This window comes from Triticum aestivum, chromosome 3A (genome assembly GCF_018294505.1).
Source record: "Triticum aestivum cultivar Chinese Spring chromosome 3A, IWGSC CS RefSeq v2.1, whole genome shotgun sequence".
NCBI lineage: Eukaryota > Viridiplantae > Streptophyta > Magnoliopsida > Poales > Poaceae > Triticum > Triticum aestivum.
In genome coordinates this window covers 213,764,223-213,781,357 of record NC_057800.1, presented here as the reverse complement: position 1 = coordinate 213,781,357, position 17,135 = coordinate 213,764,223, and positions in this window count along the sequence as shown.

Below are 17,135 nucleotides of genomic sequence, written 5' to 3'. Positions count from 1 at the left end.
GAATCGACTGGACAATTGTGGATTTCCAGCCACTGGGTAGGGATATGGAGGCTGAAGCGGCACAGGACGACCCACAACCATCAGGCCAGGCTGGTGACCAAGCTTGAACCGGACGCCGGTTTAAAACTGCCTCTTCTTTGCGAAAAACAATTATATTATTATGGGCACCATGTTGGCTTGTAATAGGCTATTTGATACCTTTGATGTTGGTATGCCTTTGTGCATAATTTGTTCTTCCTATGGCAATGAACTTTCCAAAACACTTTCTGAAATGAAAAATTCGTCAAGTGCCACCGCGGTTGTGCCGTCAGGCGGAATATGATGTCTGCATATATGCAATCAAAACAAAATTTTATGTATGACCAAATTTTGAGATACATAATACCTGCCGTCATTGAGCGTGAAGTTGGCTTGGCCAATCTTGAAGCGGAGTTTTGCAAACCCATACTGTTGGAGGAGATAACAGCTCCTGTATATATATATGACGCTGGTTTACCATGTAAACCATGCCGGGTTATGATAACAATCGTGTTATTCCATAAGAGGATGTTAACAACAAGGATCAAACCGGACAAATAGTCTCCGGATTGACGTGAACTGTGTTCCGTCAATTGATTTAAAAAACTTTTCTGGTTTAAATAACACAATAAAAAGCAAACCCCCCCCCCTTCAAAGAAAAAGTATGAAGCAAAAGCAACGACAAAAATGTTTGCCAAAAAAGATTTATTTAAGGTGATCAGATGGCGTAACCATGGTCAAACACGACCAAGCTCCCGTTAGGTGTAACTATGGTTCTAGTTAGCCAGGTCCCCAAGTGATTCTTGTGGCATTTATGCCGACCAAATGGCGTGATCATGGTTTGGGTTCGACCAAGCCCCCAAGTGATTATGTGGCCTTAGGCCGATCAAGAGGCGTGACTGGTTCAGACATGACCAAGTCCCCAAGTGATCTGGTGGCTTTCGCCTATCAAGAGGCATGGTATTGGTTCGGACACAACCAATCCTCCAAGTGATATAACACGATGCTTTTAGCAAAGTGAACTCAACGGGTAAACCGGAGGCCGCTTTAGAGCAACTCCGTGTAACCTCACATGATGTAAAAGAGCAGATACCCCGCTTTAGCTGAGGTTCCGGTTTATTATCATAATATATACATTGTCATAATATGTACATAAGTATGACCAATGGCTCAGGTATAGTAAGGCCGAAGATGAGCTATATTCCAGGGCCTGCTAGTCTCCTCCTCTGATGTACGTGAGTCCTTATGCTCTCGAATATCAATCAGATAGTACGACCCGTTGTGCAGATTCTTGCTGATCGCGAAAGGCCCCTCCCAAGGTGGGGATAGCTTATGCATACCAGTCTGATCTTGGATGAGCCGAAGCACCAAATCTCCTTCCTGAAAGGCTCTCGTTCTGTCTCGGCGACTATGATAACGACGAAGATCCTACTGGTAAATTGCTGATCGGGCGGCTGCGATATCACGCTCTTCATCCAACCGGTCCAAGGCATCTTGCCGTGCTGTCTTGTTGTCCGCTTCAATATAAGCCGTGACACGAGGTGAATCATGACGGATATCACTGGGGAGAACCGCCCCCGCTCCATAAACCATGAAGAACGGTGTGTATCCTGTTGATCTGTTGGGTGTTGTATTGATGCTCCATAACACAGATGGTAATTCTTCTACCCAACAACTCGGCGTTCTCTGTAAAGGAACCATGAGCCGGGGCTTGATGCCTCTCAAGATCTCTTGATTAGCTCTTTCTGCTTGACCATTGGACTGTGGATGTGCCACCGATGAAACGTCGAGCCGGATGTGCTCCCGTTCGCAAAACTCCTTCATGGCACCTTTGGACAAATTGGTGCCGTTATCTGTGATAATACTATGGGGAAATCCAAACCGGAAAATCACCTTTTTGATGAACTAAACCGCCGTGGCCGCATCACATTTGCTAACAGGTTCTGCCTCCACCCACTTTGTAAACTTGTCCACTGCCACCAGGAGGTGGGTCTTCTTATCTTTGGACCTTTTGAAAGGCCCAACCATATCCAGCCCCAAGTCGCAAACGGCCAAGTAATTGGAATCATCCTCAATTTGTGAGCCGGTACATGAGCATGTCTTGAAAACCTTTGGCAACCATCACATCATCTGACCAGATCCTTTGCATCAGCATGAGCAGTTAACCAATAGAAACCATGGCGAAACGCTTTAGCCACCAGAGACTTTGAACCGGCGTGGTGACCACAATCTCCTTCGTGGATCTCCCACAAAATTTCACGTCCTTCTTCAGGAGACACGCAACATTGAAAAGCTCCTGATACACTGCAATGATGCAACTCACCGTTGATGACAGCCATGGACTTGGATGGCCGGATTATCTGCCAGGCCAGAATCTCATCTTCTGGCAACTCGCCTCGGTTCTTGTATGCCAGATAAGGAAGCGTCCAATCCGGCATAACATGAAGAACTGCCACCAATTGAGCCTCTGGATCAGGAATGGCCAAATCCTCTTCACCAGGGATCTTCACCGGCGGGTTGTGCAGCACATCCAGAAAAACATTGGGTGGGACCGATTTGCGCTGAGAACCCAGCCGGCTTAAAGCGTCTGCCACTTCATTTTTCCGCCGGTCCATGTGGTCCACCTGATAGCCTTTGAAATAACCTGCAACAATATCCACCTCACGACGATATGCTTACATGAGTGGGTCCTTGGAGTCCCAAGTGCCAGACACTTGCTGAGCCACAAGGTCCGAATCACCGAAGCACTTAACTCGACTTAGATTCATCTCCTTAGCCATCCGAAGACCATGGAGCAAGGCTTCATACTCAGCTGCATTGTTAGTACAAGGGAACATTAAACGGAGAACATAACAAAACTTATCACCTCGTGGGGAAGTTAATACGACTCCAGCCCCCGAGCCTTCCAACTGCCTGGATCCGTCAAAATGGATGGTCCAATACGTATGATCCAGCTTTTCTTCAGGTGCTTGCATTTCCGTCCAATCATTGATGAAATCAACAAGTGCTTGAGAGTTAATCGCTGTCCGAGGCACATATTTCAAACCGTACGGTCCCAGCTCTATAGCCCACTTTGGAATCTGGCTAGTTGCTTCCCGGTTCTGGATGATATCTCCCAAAGGAGTAGAACTGACCACCGTAATTGGGTGCCCTTGGAAGTATTCCTTAAGCTTTCGCCTTGCCATAAAAACTCCGTACACCAGCTTCTGCCAATGCGGATACCTTTGCTTGGACTCAATAAGTACCTCACTGATATAATAGACCGGACGTTGAACCAGATGCTCCTTACCTGCCTCCTTTCGTTCTACCACAACAGCCACGCTGACCGCACGAGCATTAGCAGCAACATATAGCAGTAACGGCTCTTTGTCTATGGGAGCGGCGAGCACAGGCGGATTGGCCAATTTCCGCTTTAAGTCCTCAAATGCTTCATCAGCAGCAGAACTCCAGATGAACTGATCCGTCTTCTTCAACATCTGATACAAAGGGATCGCTTTCTCACCAAGGCGGCTGATAAACCGGCTTAACGCGGCAATCCGGCCTGCCAAGCGTTGAACATCATTGATACACTTCGGTTTAGCCAGGGAGGTGATGGCTGTGATCTTCTCCGGATTAGCCTCAATTCCCCTGTTGGACACCAGAAAACCCAATAACTTGCCCGCCGGTACACCAAAGACACACTTGTCCGGATTAAGCATCATCTTGTACGTCCTTAGGTTATCGAAGGTTTCCTTCAAATCATCGACCAGAGTCTCCTTCTCCCTGGATTTAACCACAATATCATCCACGTAAGCATGCACATTACGGCCAATCTGCTTGTGAAGACAGTTTTGTACACACCGTTGATAAGTTGCGTGGGCACTTTTGAGCCCAAAGGGCATAGACACATAGCAGAAGGCTCCAAAGGGAGTTATGAATGCCGTCTTCTCCTGGTCCTTAACTACCATTTTGATCTGATGATAGCCAGAATATGCATCCAAAAAACTTAAACGCTCACATCCCGCCGTAGCATCAATGATTTGATCAATACGGGGGAGGGCAAAAGGATCTACTGGACAAGCTTTATTAAGATCTGTGTAATCCACACACATACGCCAGGTGCCGTTTTTCTTAAGGACTAGCACCGGATTGGCAAGCCACTCAGGGAGAAAAACTTCAACAATAAAACCAGCTGCTAAGAGCCTGGCTACCTCTTCTCCAATCACCTTGCGTCTTTCTTTGTTAAACCGGCGGAGGAACTGTTTCACCGGTTTGTATTTAGGATCCACATTAAGTGTGTGCTCAACGAGTTGCCTCGGTACACCTGGCATGTCAGAGGGCTTCCTTGCAAAAATGTCCCGATTCTCACGGATGAACTCGATGAGCGCGCCTTCCTATTTCGGATCCAAGTTGGCACTAATGCTGAACTGTTTGGACGAATCGCCAGGTACGAAGTCAACAAGCTTAGTTTATGCTGCCGATTTGAACTTCAGGGCCGGATCATGCTCCGTAGTTGGCTTCTTCAACGGAGTCATGTCCGCCGGATCAACATTGTCTTTATAGTATTTCAACTCCTCGGTGGCACAAACCGACTCTGCATAAGCCGCATCTCCTTCCTCGCATTCCAAAGCGATTTTGCGGCTTCCGTGAACCGTTATTGTCCCCTTGTGACCCGGCATCTTGAGCTGCAAATACACATAACAGGGCCGAGCCATAAACTTGGCGTATGCCGGACGCCCAAACAGGGCATGATATGGACTTTGGATTTTCACCACTTCAAACGTTAATGTCTCCGACCTGGAATCATGATCATCCCCAAAGGCCACTTCAAGAGCTATCTTACCAACAGGATATGCTGATCTGCCAGGCACTACATCGTGGAATACTGTATTGGACGGTTTGAGATTCTTATCTGTTAGTCCCATACGACGGAAGGTCTCATAGTATAGGATGTTAATGCTGCTCCCTCCATCCATGAGTACCTTGGTGAACTTGTAACCTCCCACCTGAGGTGCCACCACCATAGCCAACTGACCCGGATTATCGACCTGGAGTGGGTGATCCTCTCTGCTCCATATGATTGGTTGTTCAGACCAACGTAGATATAGGGGTGTGGCTGGTTCAACAGAGTTGACTGCCCGCCTCTGAACCTTCCGGTCTCGCTTGTCCAAGCTGGTGGTAAAGACATGGTACTGCCCACTACTTAACTGCTTTGGGTTGCTTTGGTAACCTGACTGTTTCTGCTGTTGGTTGGAACCACCCTGGTTGTTCTAACTATTTTGACCATTATGCTCGCCCAGATTACCATTAAATCCTGAACCGGAACTTCCTCCACCGTAACTCGGCCCGGATCCTGAGCCGCCGCCAGATCCGTGATCATACCAGAAATTATTAGAATTCTTGAATTCCTGCATAATAAAACAATCCTTCCAAAGGTGGTTTGCTGGCTCTTCCTTCGTCCCATGTTTTGGACAGGGCTGGTTTAGCAAATAGTTCAGGCGGTTTGGGTTGGGATTGGGTGCTCCACTATGATTTTTTGGCCTGCCCTTGCGCCGCTGGCCATTGTCCTATACATTGGTATTAGCCACAAAATCCATGTTGCCATCTGCTTTACGCTTGCCTCCTCCGCCATTGCCTACCCAGTGATGCTGCTGAATTTTGGAGCTGTTGTTCTTCTTCCCCTTCCCTGTCTTGTCATCATCAGACTCGGGATCCTTGGTACCATCAGAATCAGCATATTTTACCAAAGCGTCCATGAGGGTTCCCATGTCGGTGCAATGACGCTTCATCCGTCCCAATTTCAACTTCAGGGGCCCAAACCGGCAGTTGCCTTCTAGGGTTAATACTGCGGTGTCAGCGTTGATGCGGTCTAAGGAGTGCAACACTTGTGAAACCTGGTGCACCCAATGAGTCGTTGACTCTCCTTCCTCCTGGACACATGCAGCTAAGTCCACTATCGACATAGGCTGTTTACAGGTATCCTTGAAATTGTTGATAAACCGGGCTCGTAATTGGGCCCATGAACTGATAGAATTAGCGGGCAAACTTTTTAACCAAGTACATGCCATTCCTTCAAGCATCATGGTGAAGTATTTCGCACATGCCGTGTCATCCACATCAAGCATCTCCATGGCCATCTCATACCTCTCCACCCATGACTCTGGTGGTTGATCCGCCGTATAATTTAGTACCTTGCGTGGGCCCTTGAAATCCTTGGGCAAACGCACGTTGCGTAAAGCGGGGACGAGGCAAGGCACCCACAAAGAACTAGAAGTAACACCAGGTTCGATCAAAATGGTTGGACGAACCGGCGTGAGCTACCGAGCCTGATGCTGTGCGGCTAACTCGGCCTCCCTACGCGCTCGGGCCCGGTTCACCACTTCTCTAGTGTCATCAGCACCACCCGCCGGGTTGTTACCGCGGGGTACTCCACGTCGTTCATTAATCGATACTGCTGGTTCATCCATATGTCTGCTATAGCTCCGGCTTGGACGGGGGGTCGAGTGGATTCGGTCACGGCTGTACGAGTACGCCTCCTGTTGGGCCAAAGCTGTCCTCAGAAGTTCCTTAACCCGTCGCGTCTCTACTGCTTGCGGCGAGTCACCTTCCACTGGAATGGCCTCCAGTCGTGCAGCAGCGGCAACAAGATTGTCCATTGGGTTGGAGTAGTGACCCGGAGGTGTTAAAGCATCCCGAGGTATAACGGTGTTTTGACGAGGCGGGTCGATCTGACGAGGCTGAACCGGTGCACCGGTCCTAGGGGCTTCTGCCCGGTTCCCCTCCAGCGGATTGCTGGCTCTTGGTCCTGGAGTGTTAAAAAGGTCTCTGGCCTCGAAAACCGGAGGTAAGCGGGACCGGTGCTTCCTCCTCATGACTTCATGCGACGCGCTCTGATCCAACATAAGCATGTAGGCTTGTGCGTCTAAAGTGGCCCGCTCTGCGGCCATCCTGGTGTCCTCAGCCGCCAGATCCGTTTTGGCCTGGGTGATTTGTTCCTTTACCTTTGCAATCTCCGTGTTGTGAGCGTCCTGATCGGGCGGATTAACTTCTGCCATAAGCACAGCCAACGCATCAAATAGTTCTGATAGAACCTGAGCCGATGGGTGCACAGGGCCTCCCGCCCCGGCAACCATTGCCGCTGCTGAACCGGAGATCGTTGCCGCGGCTATCAAAGAGTGAAGCGCTGCTTGTGTTCCGGTCATGAATATTCCAACCCGGTTAGGCAGATCAGAGGGGTCCGGAATACTGTTGCCATCGGAACAACTCTCAATCCAACCATCTTGTAGCTGATAAAGAGATTCGGTTTCTCCGGTCGAAGATTCGTCACCGGAACGAACGGCAGTCGCCCCGCAAAGCTCCGATCCATCCTCATAACTCCCTCCATGGATCATTCCACGAAGGCACGCTTCATGTCCGGTTTAATCTGGGCGGATCGCGTACGTTGAGCCGTCTCGACGAGGTCGGTGCAGATGTCCGGCTCAGGGCCCAGTTCACCGATCTTGCCAATGAAAACATGAATTCTACCAAAGGGGACCCGGTACCCGTACTCAATTGAGCCGGCCTCGGGGCCCCAGCCTACGTCATCGATGTAGAGTTTGCCGCGATGACTCTCAGTCATCTGGCCTACATCGTAGCCCTTGAGTCCTTCAAAGCGTCCCTCCAAGAACCGGAAACCATCATGCGATAGCCCCACGGTGGGCGCCAACTGTCATTGTTTTGTCACGGCAGTTATCCTAGAGAAAGAACTTAGTCGTGGAGCCATCGCTACAGGTTAGCTTGAAGGGGTTAAAGCAGACACAAGGACGCAAGAGTGTTTATACTAGTTCAGCCCCTTCAATGAAGGTAAAAGCCTACCTCTAGTTGTGATGGAATTGATGGGTGTTTCGATGACTAGGGAGCAAATAAGCTTCACCTATGTCTCGAGTTGTTGTCCGTTGTCCTTGACCGCCGCCGGGTCATCCCCTTATATACATGGGAGACATCTGCCGGTTCAGAGAGTCCCAACACCGGTTCATACTCGTATCCGGGTTGGTCTCTCCTTGTTCCTAACTTATATTACAAGTATATGCACAAAACTGATGTACGGCTACAGGTTGTAAACCGACTATGGGCCCTGGGCCTTTATCTGCCTCTTTAGGCTTTGACATCTTTGAACTACTGATGGAGTTAATCCAGCCCAGGTAGGCCGGTTTATGCCCAGTGGTAATATCCCCAACAATATCCACCATCTTCATCGTCCCGCCCGGCCATTCTACACACTTGCACACACTTTGCAATCTCATTTTCTCACGGTTCGTATATGTGCCACAGCCAGGTCGAGCGATAGTTCGGCCAACAGTCTGGCGCCCGATGATAGGTCAACCTCGGAATCATCCTGCTCGTCTTCCATGAGTCTGGCATCGAGCCCTGACCTTGATTTTATCCGGATCATGGAAGGGACGCCACCGCCCGACTCGTCAGACGACAACCAGATGTACGAGGAGGTGTTGGAGGAAGAAGAAGAGGACGGTGATGATGATGAGGAGGAATGGTCAAATGAGAAGGAGGACGACGAGGACATCAACGACAATGACGACAACGGCTGCAATGAAAAGCCAACGAACAACGATAAGAATCATCGTCGCCAAGACGATTCCGCGGGGCCACCAAACAACGACAAGAAGAAGAAGGGATAAATTAAGCAGACTTTATATATATGTTGTCATTTGATCATATTAATTTGTTATCTCTGTTTCCCCTGTCAATCTCATTCCAGAGGGTTAGCAATACGTATTCAACAGAGATCTTTTACATATCTCCCACAGGTTGGTTTCTTGAATTGTGTGCCCTGTCGAGCACATAATTCACAACAGAAAATCATATGCGCTGTCTATAATTATCGCACACAATTCTAATTACCAACCTATTTGTCAGGTATCACACACATCTTGTTACGTCGAATCTTTTGTGTTCTTTTGGATCATCACAAATTGTTGCGGATATGACCCCATGATATAGCCTGCCATAAAAAAGCCGGTTCATATCACTGGCGACTCTCGGAGATAAACTTCAGATGGACCAGAGTGATCAAGACTCAAGACTGGAATGGCAGCTCATAGGATGGGCTGACATAGGGTCCGAAACTAGAAGGCGGCGGTGACGGCCTAGAAGCATAAGCCGCAGCATGATGACTTAATAGAGGAGCAAGGCGACTAATAGTTGGACTTAGTCACGGGTCATAACACGAGCCGGACTCTTGTAAACCTAGGGGCCTCGACCTGTATCTAAAGGCGAGTCCCCGGGACAGATAGATCAGGTTAAAATCAATCGGTAGCTAGTTCAAGCGAATCCGCTCCCTTGTAATAGATAATAAAGCAATAAGCAGAAAAGTAGGAGTAGGTCTTTTACCTCCACCATGAGAGGCCGAACCTGGGTAAACGCGTGTCTCTCGACCCACTCAACCCTAACAAGATAATCGCCACTTGCGATGGCCTCACGTCTAAGTCCTCACACTAGGACATCTGTCGTGAAAAAACCATGATAGTTTGCGCCCACCATGGGGCTGGTGCACGGTGGTTTCGAGTTCTCGAAGGGATCTTTCCTAGGGGTCGAGTGATACTCCTTTGGAAGGATGACCAAGAATCGCTGCAGCAAACTCTACATCAACGACGCCGGCTGGGGCCCCGAGGCCGACTCAATAAAGTACGGGTACTGGGTCCCCTTCAGCGGGATCTACGTCTTCATCTCCAAAATCGATGGATCTGAGCCTGAGCCGGACGTCTGCACCGACCTCGTCGAGCCGGCTCGGCACACGCAACCAACCCGGATCCAAGCCGTCCAAAAGCACGTCTTCGTTGGGTTCACGCAGGGCGTGGAGCTCGCAGAGAATTTCGTGTCTAGAGGAGAGACTCTCATCTACTCACGTGATGAGTCCATGACTGGCGAGACGGAGTCGATCTACCAACTTCAAGACGGTGGGCTTGGGGGCTGTTCCGATGGCGACATTATTTCGGACCCCAACGAGCCGCCGTGTCGAGCCGCCATCTTCATGGCAGGGACGGCACTGGTTCTCAATGCTATGACGGTCGGGGCAACAGCGAAAACAAATCCATCAGCATCCGGCTTAGCCAGCCCCCTCTTTGAAGTTTTATCTGCGCTGATGAACACCATGATGACCTTGCTAGCAACCGAGGTCACTCGAAAATGAGGCATAGCGTAATACCGAGATTGCGAAGATTCGCAAGCAGATGGCCAAGGCCCAGGAGGACATCGACGCTGAAAACACACAGACGTCCGAGTTGCAAGCTCACATCAATGCAGAGGCGGAGCGTCTGAAGATGCAGGCTTGGCATCTAAACCTTGAGCAGAACGCTTCCAACGTAGTTCATCAGTAGAGGTACCAGAGCCGTATACCTACGAGTTGTGATCCCGCGTGTTTGTTCAATACGCCAAGGGCAGGCTCAAGTACCCCAGGAGCATCGGTTATACCCCAATTAACCCCTAATGCGCCAGGGAGCAGAGTAGCGGCTCAGCCACTCCAGTTAGAATCGGCCCTCAGGGAGGAGCCAACCCCCGATTCCCACGTTGGTCGGACACCACCGCCACACTTCCCGACACCGCTGGGTCACTTCTCCAACCCGGTGGATAACACGGTAGCAGCGGAAACCCGACTTACTACGATCCCTATCACTGGCGAGTCATGGTCGGATTTGAAAACTGGAATGCCATTGAGCTGTTGTAGACGACAATTGCTCAGCGGGCTAATTACTCTTCCAGCCGGCATCGTGTTCATTCTACACCACTGTCGAGTCATAGCTACAGCCCGCATGCTGAGTTGCCAGCAGTTTCCAGCAGTGAACGATGTTGTAACCTGCCCTAGGACACCCCGCCCTTAACACGAGGACTGACACTCAAGTGAGTGTGGACGATGCAAGAGCCCGGTGCAGAGCGGAAGCAGGAACCCAGGGGGCTTATCAGACACCCCTGGTGGTTCCTTCTTCCTCGGTAGGTGCCGGGTCAAATTTGAGAACCATCGGAGTGCAATGCCTAGTGCCGACTTTACACAACAGCGCATGCCCAAGGATTTTAAGGGTCCTCGCAAGGTACCTAACTACACGGCAGGCCTCCCTCCAGAGGATTGGATTGAGAGCTATGAGCTGGCCATGGATATGTTGGACGTCAATGATGTCGTGTGCGCCAAGTACTTCACTATGATGTTGGAGGGACCGGCTCACACTTGGTTGAAAAACCTGCCCCCCCCCCCAATTCGATCAGCACCTAGGCGGAGTTAAAAGAGTGTTTTATCACAAATTTTCAAGGAACCTGCAAGAAGCCAATGACTATTATGGATCTGGAGCACTGTGTGCAGCGTGAAGATGAGTCGACCCATCATTGGGCTTGCCGGGTCACCGCTATCATTCATTCTTCCGACAACATCAGGGAGTCTCAAGCCATATTGATTCTTGAGAAGAAGTACCGCTTTGATCCCCTTAAAAAGAAATTGGGACGGCTTAAGTGTAAGACGGATATGGGCAATCTCATGGACGTACTTACCAGATATGCTTATTCCGATGGTACGAAGGATCCTGGCTCTGACGAGGACAGGCCGGGTAAAGGCAAGAAAAATAGTGGTGGCAAGGGTCAACAATAGAATGCCTTGGCACAAAATCGTAATCACAATAACTAGGGAAATGGTGGGAAGCGCAGATACCCCGACGGCGGGTCAGATTTTGTAGCTAACACTAATGCAGGGTTCAAAAATCTACACCGTAATGGCAAGCAACCTTATAATGGGGGAAGCCCAAGAATTATGAGGAATCCCTTAATGGGTCGTGTTCGAAGCACAGTTATCCTAACAAGCCGTCTAGTCATGCTTGGAAGGATTGTTATATCATGCGAGAGTACAGGAACTAGTCTTTTCAGTATCACGGCAACAACAATGGGCCATCCGGTGGGTCAGGCTCTAGAGGTTTTCAGGGAGCCGACTTCAGTGTTGGTGGTGGCTCAAATACTAGTTATCAGGACCAAGGGAACCATGGTGGTCATAGTAAGTAGTCTGGGCATGGTAATCAGCAGCAGAATAATCAGTCAATCTACGAGAGTAATCCCAAGCAGCTCAACAATGGCCAATATCATGTCTTCACTACGAGGACATGCAAGCATGACCGGAAGGTCCATAAGCGGGCTGTCAATACGGTTGAGCTGGCGGTGCCTCTGTATTTGAGATGGTTAGAACACATGATAACGTGGAGCCGAGCGGATTACCCGCCACTACTGTAGGATGCTGCTAATGCAACACTACAATGAGAGACCCTTTGACGAAACTGTGTGCTATGCATTAACCACAAACGGTACTCTAATAAAACCATCAAAAAAGATGCAAAATGTTTGCCATAGCGGTGACATCAAACACAGTTCAGATTAGAGTTGTGTGTGCAATGCATGGCAAACGGTTAATCCAGAAGAACTGTTTGTGATGAGACAGAACAACAGAAATGGGCAGCCAGATGAGGGCGTGTGCGATATATGGCATATAGTTCACTAGGGTGAAGTGTGTGTGATTAGGCAACACAATAGAAATGGTCAGTCAGATCAAGGTGTGTGTGTGCTATACGACATACAGTTCATTAGGATGAACTGTGTTTGATTAGGCAACACAATTGAAATGGTTCAATTGAACAAGATGTGTATGATACGCGGCAAGCATGTCCATAATCAGAAATGTGTGCGAAGACCAATAATAACACAGACGATTGCTGCTAATAAGCTGTGTGATCTGCTCTGTCTACAAAAGAATAGCATGTATATATATAACTGAAATAAACATCCAATTACATAAGTGACTATACAGATCATTCGCGCACACCTCAATAAACAATTGCATTCATTCTAAACTAGGAGAAACGGTCATCTAGTCATCTACTTCTTGTGATGCTCCCGCTACTGCTCCGTGACACGATCCCTCATCTGGGGCAGGAAGAGGACACTCTCTCATGTCAACGATCTGCATGTACATCTCATAGCTTGTGTATGTGTCCTTGCCCTGGATTCTCGGCGCGTTTGCATGGCAGTATTTGCAGCGGGTAACTGCATCGTCGCGCCATGCCCGGTGCAATCGCATGCATAATGACAGCATGAACGTACGTGATTGTGAACTAGTGGGAAGCGAGAGCAGAGCGCCCAGAGGGACACGACAGCAGAGTGCGTGTGGATGTGATGACCCACAAGTATATGGTATCAATCATAGTACTTCCGATAAGTAAGAGTGTCGAACCCAGCGAGGAGCAGAAGGAAATGACAAGCGGTCTTCAACAAGGTATTCTCTGCAAGCACTGAAATTATAAGTAACGAGTAGTTTGATAGCAAGATAATTTGTAACTAGCAAGTAACAGTAACGGTAACAAAAGTGCAGCAAGTGTTTGGTTTCGTAGTAATTTCAAAAAAATTCCTACGCACATGCAAGATCATGTGATGCATAGCAACGAGAGGGAGAGTGTTGTCTACGTACCCAACGCAGACCGACTGCGGAAGCGATGACACGACGTAGAGGAAGTAGTCGTACGTCTTCACGATCCAACCGATCAAGCACCGAAACTATGGCACCTCCGAGTTCGAGCACACGTTCAACTCGGTGACGATCCCCGGACTCCGTGTCAGACCCCGACTCAATGTCACATCGATCTAGCATGTAACACCTCATATCACTTTGCGGCCTCACGCACGGTATTCCCACGGGTGTCGCCTTACCTTTGCCCGGGACCGTTTGCGTCTTTTGGCACACATATATGATAGTGTCGCTAGCATCCATATGATAAGGAGCCCGGGCTGACATGGCTAGTCGTAAACCCAAAGTGGCACAGACTTACAGGGACATGCATCCATGACCCAGCATCGAACGTGTCGGTCATCAGCGAGTGAATCCAGGCTGTAGCACTGGGCTAGCAGGACTCCGGTGAACCGGGCTGTAGCGGGCTAACAGGACTCCGGTATTCATCGCGTGACATTTTCCCGAAGGAACAGACACGGGAACGAAGAAGGAAACATGCCGGCCAGCCTAAGTGTTCCGGAGCAGTAGCAAGCTACCATGGCTCGGTGGAAACACTAGGAGACATTTCCCCGTAAGATAGGCTACTAAAGATAAACAACTAGATGGTCAGATCCCACACATACCAAGCATTTCAATAACATACACACAATATGCTCGATATGTGCAAATACAACATGGCATCACAACATGACTCTACGACTCAAATAATTTATTCAATAGGCTCCGAGGAGCGAGATATTACAAACAGGGGTCTCACGACCCAACATTCAGAGCATACAAATCAAAGCACAAGCGGAAGCTATCATGTCTGAGTACAGACATCTATGAATGAAAAAGGCTGAGAAGCCTGACTATCTACCAGATCCTGCCGAGGGCACAAGATTGTAGCTGAGGTAACAAGCTAAACGTCGAAGTCCACGTGGAACTACTAGTGAGACTGAAGTCTCTCTGCAAAAACATAAAATAGGCAAACGTGAGTACAAATGTACCCAGCAAGACTTACATCAGAACTAACTACATATGCATCATTTTCAACAAGGGGATGATGGGGTTTAACTGCAGCAAGCCAGCTTTGACTCGGTGGCTATCCTAAACTACGACTGCAAGCGACTCTTTTGAGGTGGCGCACACGAGTCCACATATTCACCATATCAATACACCACTATGGATCCGCTCCCGTCTCCCTACGAGAGCGCCATCCATAGCACTCACGCTTATCTTGCGTATTTTAGAGTATCCACTTTCACTTGTCTATGAACTGATATAAGCAACCCAGAAGTCCTTTTCCGCGGACACGGCTATTCGAATAGATGATATTAACCCTGCAGGGGTGTACTTCTTCATACATGTTTCCACCACTTAGCGTCTGCACACGACATGTGCTCGGCAGACTTCAAGCGAAAGCCGACGTGGGTGTAGACCACGACCTACCTAAACACTCAAGTCTCTAGTCCAGGTTTATCGCCTATTCGGGTTCCATCCATGAGGAGATCCGGCCGGAGTTTCGCTCACAGCCCCAAACGATGTGAACAGGGTTCCCGAGATACCAAACGGGCATCCGGTACACCGTGCCACGTACCTACCGCATCACAGCCCACCCCTATGGTCAGCGCTGTCCACGGCCTCCAGTAAGCTACAAACACCAGAAACTACTTACAACTCCTGGACAGAGGACTAGGGTGAATAAGAAGTCGAGCGGGGTCATATTTCATGGCCCAATGTATGGTAGTAGTTGAATCATGGATCACAAACACAGAACTCAGTTCCTGAGGACGGCTTCAATGAGACAACCCACCATGTACTCCTACATGGCCTCTCACCGACACCTTTTACCAAATCGTGTTCACACACTTAGCTCACACACAGTAGGACATGTTCACACACCTCTGATTCATACCCAATGAATCAGACCTGACTCAACTCTAAGCAGTAGCAGGCATGACAAACAAGCATGAATGAGTAGGCACAACAGGGCTCAAACAACTCCTACTCATGCTAGTGGGTTTCATCTATTTACTGTGGCAATGACAGGTCATGCAAAGGATAAAGGGGTTCAGCTACCGCAGCAAGTAACAGATGAATCGATGTTGTCCTAATGCAGTAAAAGAGAGCAGGAGCGAGAGAGTAGGATTGTATCGGAATGAACAAGGGGGTTTTGCTTGCCTGGCACTTCTGAAGATAACATTGAGTCTTCATCAGTGTCAACGATCACATCATCGGTATCACGTCTATCGAGAGGGGACAAATACCGGCAACACAGAAGGGAACACAATCAATGCAATGCACAATATGATGCATGATCATGACATGGCAAAATGAATGTGTTTTGGGCTAATGCAACTAGCAACAGGTTAAATGAAGTTGGTTTGAATACAAGATTCAAATTCAAACTCCATATGTGATTATTCAAATGCCATTTAATTGATTTGTGCTAAACAGCAGCTATAAGTGGTTCTAACATGCATGAAAATGGTACAGATGGATTCCTTGAATTTTTCTGATAATTTTTCATATATAAATTATTTAATTTGGAGTTACGGTTGATTTTCTATGAATTTTTGAAGTTTTTACAATTTTCTGGAATTTCCTGAATTATAATAAATCCAGAAAATACTTATTGCGTCAGCATTGCGTCACTATGACGTCAGCAGGTCAACAGACGCTGCTGGTGGTCAAACCTGACCAGTGGGGTCCACTGGTCAGTGACTGAGGCTGGTTAGTGTCAATGGCAGGTGGGGCCGGGTCAACAGACACGTCAGCAGGTCATTACTGACGTGTGGGGTCGGTCAACGTCCATGTCAGCATGGTCAAAGCTGACGGGTGGGGCCCATGTGGTTAGTTAAACTAAACAGAAAATAAACTAAGATTAATTAAGGCGTGGGGCCCAGTGCCAGTGACACGGTGCGGTGATTAGTGGCTAACTAAGCCAGCCACGTCAGCAAGTGACGCCGGCGACCACGGCGACGGCGAGACCTCGCCGGAGTTGCTCGGGACGGCGCTACAGCCCGCGGCTGGTCGCGCTGAGGGCACCAAGAGTGAGCCCGTGCTCCCGCGCATCTAGGGGGACCCACGAGAGGGTGTGGGGTGGCCGGAGTTGGGCGCGGCATCGACCCCGGCGGCGGCCGGAGCTCGGGGTTTCGCGGGACCGGCGCTGCGGTGTGCAAACGAGACGGTTGTCGCGCTAGTTTTACTCTACGGGATGTAACGAGTGCAACGGACGCATGCGTGGGACCAAAAGGTCACCGGGGCTTCACCGGCGACGAGCCCGTGCGGCGGAGCGTCTCGGCTCCGGTGGAGGGAGCGGCTGGAGCTCGAAATCGGACATGGGGTTAGGGGGAAACGAAGCAGGGGCTCACGGAGATCACGATGAGACGGTCGGCGTGCTCGGGGAAGGCCTGGGGCGACGGGACAGCGACGGCGATCTCCGGCGACCGAAGCTTGAAGACGAGTCGATGCGGTCGAGTTGGGGCGTCCGAGCGCTCGGGGCTTGCTCGAGGCGACGTAACAGGCGGTGGCGGAGTTTGCAGACTACACGGGGAGGCGAGAGGAGCATGGTGGGCGTGGTGGCAGCGAACGACGGCGGCGGCTCTCTGTTCGGGCGAAGAACGAAGAG